Source organism: Leptonychotes weddellii, chromosome 2, assembly GCF_054177405.1.
Source record: "Leptonychotes weddellii isolate Sample4059 chromosome 2, ASM5417740v2, whole genome shotgun sequence".
Lineage (NCBI taxonomy): Eukaryota > Metazoa > Chordata > Mammalia > Carnivora > Phocidae > Leptonychotes > Leptonychotes weddellii.
Genome location: NC_138370.1, coordinates 95,458,796 through 95,467,472, shown reverse-complemented (window position 1 = coordinate 95,467,472; position 8,677 = coordinate 95,458,796). Strand labels below are relative to the sequence as shown.

The 8,677-nt window shown below is 33.8% G+C and overlaps 1 pseudogene; it reads right to left on the bottom strand.

Annotated features, from left to right (window-relative positions):
- Positions 1–678: 678 nt before the first annotated feature.
- The window catches only part of LOC102729116 (large ribosomal subunit protein eL18 pseudogene), an 11,779-nt pseudogene continuing 3,780 nt past the window's right edge, over positions 679–8,677 (bottom strand).

The following is an 8,677-nucleotide window of genomic DNA, read 5'->3' as shown; positions in this document are numbered from 1 at the left end:
CATTCAGAGTATATGGCTTAATTTCTTATGATAGGGATTTGGATATAAATGAGATTCATGTAATTGAAGTTTCCTGAATATTCACTTTTTAGGAGATTATCTCCATTTTGGCAAGTGAGAATGTTTCTGGATCCTGGGAAGAAAAATCTCAATATGCTGCCACTGATTTGGGAGTTGTAGCTTCAGGAAGAATAACACCTGATAACTGACAAGAATATCACTGATAAGTCTAGCGTTTTAAAACCAGCTTAGCCATTTGTGGGTTCATATATATCAACTTTTTTTTCCTTATTTTTCTGGAAGTTTTCAACTACTAGTACTTTGATCGTGTAAACACTCTCACACCCTTATCAGACACAAACTTCACATGAATCCCTCATTGGTTGGCTTTTACACCTAGTCTTAAAATCTAAAGGGAACCAATTTTAGAGTTCATTAGTCATATCTAATTTATACAAAAGAATGGTAGGATGATGGTTTTGATAATAGTGGGTATGCTGTCTTTCATAGCTGATATTACAATACATTAAATCCAAACTACTGACTTTACTGACTTTCTTAAAAAACAGAAAATTTGTCATGAGCTTAGTCTGGATCTATATTCTGATGCTGTTTTATATATTTGAAATAAATTAATGTTATGGGGGATTTTTTTCTCCTTAAAAATTGTATTCTATCTTAAATCACTTTAGAATAGTCTAAGACAAATCCAAAATGTTCTGAAGCTACATAGTCGTAATAATTACACTCTGTAAGTACACCAAAAATCATTGAGTTGTACACTGAAAACAAGTAAATGTCATTAAATGTCAATTACACCTCATTAAAACTTAACGAAAACAAAAAAGATACAAAAACAATTTCTGTAGTATAGTGAGAAGTCATTTAAATAATAAAATTCTTGTTGTACCCTTCATTCTAGCCATATCATTATTTTTAAAGATTTTATTTATTTATTTGACAGAGACACAGCGAGAGAGGGAACACAAGCAGGGGGAGTGGGAGAGGGAGAAGCAGGCTTCCCGCTGAGCAGGGAGCCTGATGCAAGGCTTGATGCGGGGCTCGATCCCAGGACCCAGGGATCATGACCTGAGTGGAAGGCAGACACTTAACGACTGAGCCACCCAGGCTCCCCTAGCCATATCATTTGATAAACACGACAGCACTTTTGCCCTGGGCCATGATCCCATCAGGAAAAATGTTTATCTGCCACCATTCCACCCTTTGAAATCCTGTCCATTCTTCAAGGACCACCTAATGTCTCACTGTTTAACAAAATGGAGTCTGGTAAGTTCCATAAAAGAAAAGAAGCTTGTTTTTTGATGATCGGTGATCATCAAGGAACAGAGATTGAAGGAGTAGGAGACAGTGAATATATGATATGTTTATATTTGGAATATATTTTCCAATATTTAACAAGTAAAATAACAAATTTGATACAGAATTTGTATGTTGTCTAAAAAAGTAATGAATTAAAGTATTTATGAAACACTGCTCAATAATATGTGAGTAAACATACATAATATGAATAAGCATACATCATAATAATATCTCATTTGATATCATTGGGAATGAATTTTCTAAATGCCTGAAATTTGCTTCTAACTGTAGTGTCCCTATAAAAATGAGTATTATTAATGGAAAACACACAGAATTTGTTTAGTTTCTCTTAGAAACATTCAGTTTTGTTCTTTAGTGACTATGAAGTGAAAGGCAGTTGCTGCCGTATTAAAACAACTGGATAGAAGCAAATATAGGAACAGAAGAAATAGGAGAAATGACTGAGGGAAAACAAACAAACAAGAAATAAGGGATGGACACAAGTTTGGATTTTCTGAATGTATCACTCCAAACATTGATTCCATTCCCAATATTATTCAAGACTGGTGGGTTATATGTATAATTTGTATAACAGTCTCAAGGTCCATAATAACCCAGGTCTATAACCTGTCAAGGGTAAATATTCTTCACATATTAATGCCATCTTAGAGGATTATGAATCCCAGGATAGTGCAATGAAAATATTAAAGAGAACATTGAAAATTGCCAAGTACCATGCCAATTATATGGGACCAGTATGATTTTCATAATGAGAATATTTACCAAAATTCATTCCATTTTGAAAAATATAGTTTATTAAAACCATGAAATAATTACTATATTTTAGAAATATTTCCATCAAAGAGAAATACCATTTTAACTAAAAGTATCTGTGCTTGGATATGAATCTGTGATTTTGAACCACTTTTTTCTTGGACATCTTTTCTTTAAGAAGTCATATAAATGAAGTTTGGTATAGACAAAGAATCAGCAATCTCTCGGAAGCCATACACTAAGCTAACATTTTCTATTTTTATCTTCTACTTAAAAAGTAGGAAAGGACCCATAGGACTACCAGAATGGGAAGATATAGGACCAGACATTAAGATTCAACACAACTTCTCATGAAGCCACAAGAGTATCTCGTCAAATCTTTTGGGGGCCTGTATGCCTGAACTAAATCTAGTAGAAAAATGGCAGCCTTCATGTTTCCTATAAGTGAAAAAAAGGGTAAATAGACCTACATAATATTTTAGAAGAATTACCTGCAATTCTTATGGTCTGTTCTCTCTTTTAGTGGCTAATTCATAGCTCCCCATTTGGAGGAAACACAACAGAATTAGATGTCAGATAAGTAGGATTTTAGATCTGTATCTACCACAATTTAGTTGTATCGTGGTTAAGTCACTTAATAAGAGATACCATTTATGCACCAAAAATATTGTTTAATGTGGGACAATACAGGGGGTAGAAGCTTCTGAAAATATAAATTGCTAAAATCAAGATTAAAAATGATAAGGAATGTAAAGAGTATATAACCAAATAAAGTCATTTTTTTTCCTCAAGATTTTGCTCCTTAAGTTACTTAAGGTTCATTACAGCTTAAATTATCTGAAATGGAAGAAGATATTGAAAATTCGGCACAAGTGGAAGCTCAATAAAGCATTCATCTATTCAGACTAAGCAGGAGATTGAAGATAGTCATTCATTTATTCATTCAGCCTTGATTATTGATAATTGAATAGAAACTCTGCTCTAGGCACTGTATTGGGCCTTGGGATTAAATAGTGAGTCAAAATAGTTCTAATCCTTGTTCTTAGGTAGTGTACATTCTAGAGGGAGACATAAACATTAATCAAACACACACAAATGTAAAATTGAACCGGGAAAGTACTTTTAAAAATAGAGTGATATTATAATATATGGGGATTTAATATTTTCAGAGAAGCCAAGGAAGCTTTTTCTTAAGAAAGGACATGTGATTTGACATCTGAAGGTTAAATAGGACTTAGCTAGGTAAGAGGGGAGGAAATAGTGTATCAGTCTGAGAGAACAGTACAGATAAAAACACTTGACAGAACCAACCATGGTGCATATACACAGTAACGAGCCAAAGCCTAATATGACAGGGGCAGGAAGAAGGATAGTAATGGTTCCAGATAAGACTGGAGTAGGATAGCAATCCAAACCACATAAGTCCTTGTAGATCATTCTCAATTGTGCCTACCTATGAGCAAAGGGAAATTACTGGACAGTTTTAAGTAGGAAGATGATATAAATTGATTTACTTCTAGAATAGATTGCTCTGGTTATTTTGTGGAGAATGGGTGGGTAGGATACCAAAACAGATGGAGATAGACAAGTTAGTATAGATAAACAAATTAGTAGGATATAACAGAACAGGCAAAAGGTGATGACAACTTGGCCTAAGAAGGTGGTGGGGGGAAACAAAGACATGGAAAGATTCAAGAAATATTTAGTAGGTAAAATTGACAGAGTGTATTATTAATACTTAATTAAAATAATTAATGTTGAGGATGTTGAAGGAGAGAGAGATCTCAGAAATGAGTCTTAGTTTTTTAGCTGGTATAACTAGATGGAACATGAGGTCATTCATTGATTAGAGGAAGGAAGCAATGGAAAGGTCATGAATGTAGTCTTGGTTATGTTGAATTTGTGATGCTTTTGAGATAGTCAAGAAATGTTAAACCGTTAGAAAACCTTATGAGTCAGAAGCTCAGAGGAGATGCCTTACCTGGAGTTAAATTTTATGGGTCATCTCTATCTAGTTGAATGAGACCATCTGGGGAAAAAGTGTAGAATGAGAGGTAGAGATGGATTAGATTTTAGGGTCAAGGAATTTAACTTGCAATAGACAAGCAGAGGAGGATGAGTCCAGCAAGGAGAAGAATAGCCAGATAGGTAAAAAACATGAATTATACAGGTCCGCTTTTCAAAAGCTCACGTTAGGCCACTTTGCTTTTATGAAAGACTTACATCAATACCTTTTTGGTAACTGAAAGAATCCAAAGAGGATTTTTGCTTTTATGAAAAAAGGCGGAAAGCAAAAATAGCATTCAGCATTCAGCAATATCAGTGAGATATTACTGAAGCAGCACACACCCTAAGCAGCGAGAGTGGCGCCTTCCCTGGGAACGACACTCAGCATCCAGCCACCACAGCTTTGAACTGTGTCTGTGAGCATCTGTGCTTTATCTCAATTTATTTTGTGCATTCCTTCACAAGATGTGTCCTCAGATTTCAGAAAAATCTAGGAGAGGTTGTTTACTGGGTCTGGGATTGCTAAAAAATTTTCCGTATATACAGAATTGTTGAATCGCTATGTTAGACACCTGAAACTAATATAACACCGTATGTTACCTATACTGGAATTAAAATTAAAAAACTTAATTAAAAAAATTTCCATATAAATTAATGGTAATTGCTTCTTTGCTTTATGCCATTTCCACTTACAAAAGGTTTCAGGGGAATGCTCTACTTTCAGAAAGCAGGGGAAATCTGTATCTCAAAAGCCAAAGGAATAGCAGATTTTAAGGAGGACATGGTCAACCATGGGGAATACTGCTGTTGAAGTGTGATGAAAACTGAAAAGAATATGCACGACACTTTATGTCTTTTGTAAAATGGTTGGAAGCCAGAGTGAAGTAGGCTTAGAATGAAAGTGTAAATTAAAACTAGAATAGTGAGTAGAGCTAACTCTTTCTAGGAAGAGTAAAAGGGTTAAGATTATAAGAAAGAACATGTATGTGGACAAAAAAAAAAGAATTTTTTTTTTTAAAGATTTTATTTATTTATTTGACAGAGAGAGACACAGCGAGAGAGGGAACACAAGCAGGGGGAGTGGGAGAGGGAGAAGCAGGCTCCCCGCAGAGCTGGGAGCCCGATGCGGGACTCGATCCCAGGACCCTGGGACCATGACCTGAGCCGAAGGCAGTCGCTTAACCAACTGAGCCACCCATGCGCCCAAGAATTTTTTTTTTTTAATTTCTAAAAGCATTGATGTAAAAGCTCAGCTTCCTCCTGAGAGTTTCCTGGGAAATGTTTACAATCAGTGGGGAAGGAAAGTGGAGTGAAGGTTTCAAAGGTACATAATACCATTGGGGACTGCTCACAATTATTAAGATTATTTTAGTTTCAAAAATAAACCTACTTTATATTTAGCATGACCGAGTTTACTGGATAACTGATGATTAACACCTTTAAGTTGAATCCTTTAAAAAGACAGAATTTGGGCGCCTGGGTGGCTCAGTTGGTTAAGCGACTGCCTTCGGCTCAGGTCATGGTCCTGGAGTCCCGGGATCGAGTCCCGCATCGGGCTCCCTGCTCGGCAGGGAGTCTGCTTCTCCCTCTGATCCTCCTCCCTCTCATGCTCTCTTTCATTCTCTCTCAAATAAATAAATAAAATCTTTAAAAAAAAAAAAAATAAAATAAAATAAAAAGACAGAATTCATTTTAATAGAAATGTACTTAAAAGGTATACTCCCCTGAATTGTTAAATGTAATGTACTGGTCGTAATTTTCACTCTATTACATGACTTGAAATTACTACCACCACTAATCATTCAATGTGTTTATAGAAGAGTATTTTCCTTAGGGTTTATTGCCATTTGTTGGCCTCTATGTTATGTCTCTCCATTTACTTTTTTATTTTAACTATGCAGATCTTCCTTTAAAGTGTGCCTTTCTCTTACTGCGATAAAGAATCACTTTTCACTAAAATAAGCAAGTGATTCTTTTAATTTCTTTTTATATTAGACATTACGGCTTTCTGGAGGTTAAAATGATATGTAACATAGAGGTAAATAAGGTCAGAGAGAGAGACTGAGTCTTTTGTTAATGAGTAGTATTCATGCGTGTTGGTTCTTGAGATAAGTTTTTACTTACTTTTACTTACTTTAGAGTAAGTAAGTATTGCTTTCTGGTACCTTATGTGTTCTGCTTGAAAACCTGGGCATGCATTTCACTTTATTTGTGTTTTCAGTGATGATTATAGTATCTGACACATTAAAGGTATTGTTATTGTTATCTCTTATTGTTTTGGTTTTGGTTGGTTAAGGTATTCATTGTGTTCCCATATCTATTTAACTAAAGCACAAACCTTATTTGTTTTCCCTGTAAAATTGTGCCAATAACATTAAAGTAGATAACATGAGGAGATTTCTTGGCTCATACATCAGAGTCCACAGTTCCTCAAGCTTCAGGAGAATGAGAGAATGTAAACTTCATGAAGGCAGGGAGTTTTGTCTTTGTGGGTTTTATTTATTTTTATTGTTGTTGCTGCTGCTGTTTTATGGTGTATTTTTACCAATTGTCCTTTTTTGCTACAGAATTAATGAGGAATGGAATGAATATTGGAGAAGTGATCAGAATACTCATTTACTTTCTTCTTATGGTTATTGTCAGGATTAAAGGTAATAATGCATATGGAATTTCTAGGGCTTAACTTAGTTAACACTGTACAGATGTTGAGTATGGTTTCTATTATCATCGTCAGATCTATACTTGTACCATTTTCTAAATGTATTTGACAGAAACAAACATTGTGGATGAAAAGAACAACTCTGGACCGGTTACATGATTTCAGCTTTGCTATTTTATTTTTATTTTATATGTACCAAGAAGTTAAGTTAAGGGAATCAAGGAAAGGGAGTCATCTTGAAGATCTTGGTATCACCCATGAAGAGAATAAAGATAAAGCACAAATTATGGGTGTGTTAGTGGTACAGGAAGGAGAGTTTTAGATTTATGGAACTCTGATTTTTCTAAACAGATGTCCTCATCATGGAAGTTATTGTAGTCTCCACTTAACCAGATGGGATACCAAACTCCCTGTTGTGTTCGGAACTGGCAGGGCTCATTAAGTTGGCTTTAAATTGGGTATTAAGGGAGGATCTTTTGCTTAGCCCAAATAATCTCAACATGCACAATGAAGAGAATAGGGAGTTCTACAAGCTAAGATGAAATATAAGATAAGTGATAAGTAATATTAACATACTGGACTTAATTGTCTATAAGTAACTACAAAGTAAATGGGAAATTAAAAAGATTAACTGGAAATGTTTCTAAATGATGGAGAATATGACCTGTTGAGCATAATAAAAATGGAAAGATAACATTTTCTTAATTGGAATATCAAAACTGGTAGGTAAAATATACTCTATAAAGAAGACTAAGAGGAAATTGAACTTGAGGAATAAGCGTTGTATATGAGATCCAAAAAATAGAAGAAAAAGAAAAAAGTGGTTTGTTATATTAAAAATGGTAATATTGGGGAAAGTCTTTTGATTTAAAGATACAAAAGAAGAAAATAAAAGACTGTAGTAGGTATATACTAAAACATAGGTGGTGACAATTTCAACTTGTTAGTCCTTTAAAATTTTGGACCAGGGACTATTTTGGACTCTTTAAAATAAAAAACCACTACATATTGAGATATCAAATGAATAATATTTATGTATATTCATTCATGTAATATTCAACGAACATATGAGTTGATAGGCCTAGAGCAATGAAATATTAATGGAGGTGGTATTGGTAATAATAAAAATTATTTTATGTTTTAGAAATAAAGAACCTATAAAGATACTGAACTTATTGTACTAAATAAAACTTATTTTACTTTACTGGGCTAATTTTACTAAACAAATTTTACAAGGGTATATGCAGACAGTTAATAAATTTAGTGAAAACAAACAGTGATTGCATATTACCTACATGATATCTGATTAAAAGGAATAAACTAAATTGATTAGCCAAGCTTTAACCTTTAGAGACTGTGAGAGGCAGCAGATCCATTAATATTTATGATTGATACAGAATATCAGATATTAATAATAGCTACTTTAATATGTTAGTTTTGAGCAGAGGTCTTAAATCTCTTTATCTACAGTTGTGTAACCTTGAACAGATTATTAATTCCTCTATACCTCATTTTTTCTATTCTATACAATGAGAATATTACTTATCTGGATTTTTTTGGTAGATAATTGTTCTATAGATTTAACTTAGTGTTCAGCACATAATGGAAACTAAATAAATGATAGCTAAAAAAATAAAGTTTAATTTTATAATTACCAAAATTAGCCAAGCCAAATTTTATTCTAGAAATGTGAATTCAGGAATAAAAATATAAAATAATAATAATTTGCATCTTCACATACTATTAATCTTTGCCAATATTAACTAATTAATAAAGCTAGTCTTTGGGAAACAGAGTATCACTTCTACCAAAGAAAAGAGGGAAGTGAAACTCAGGAAAGTTAAATCACTTGCCCCAAATCACAGAATGAGTGAGAATTGTTCTGAAACAATGTGTGGAAGTTTCCAAAGTATTAGT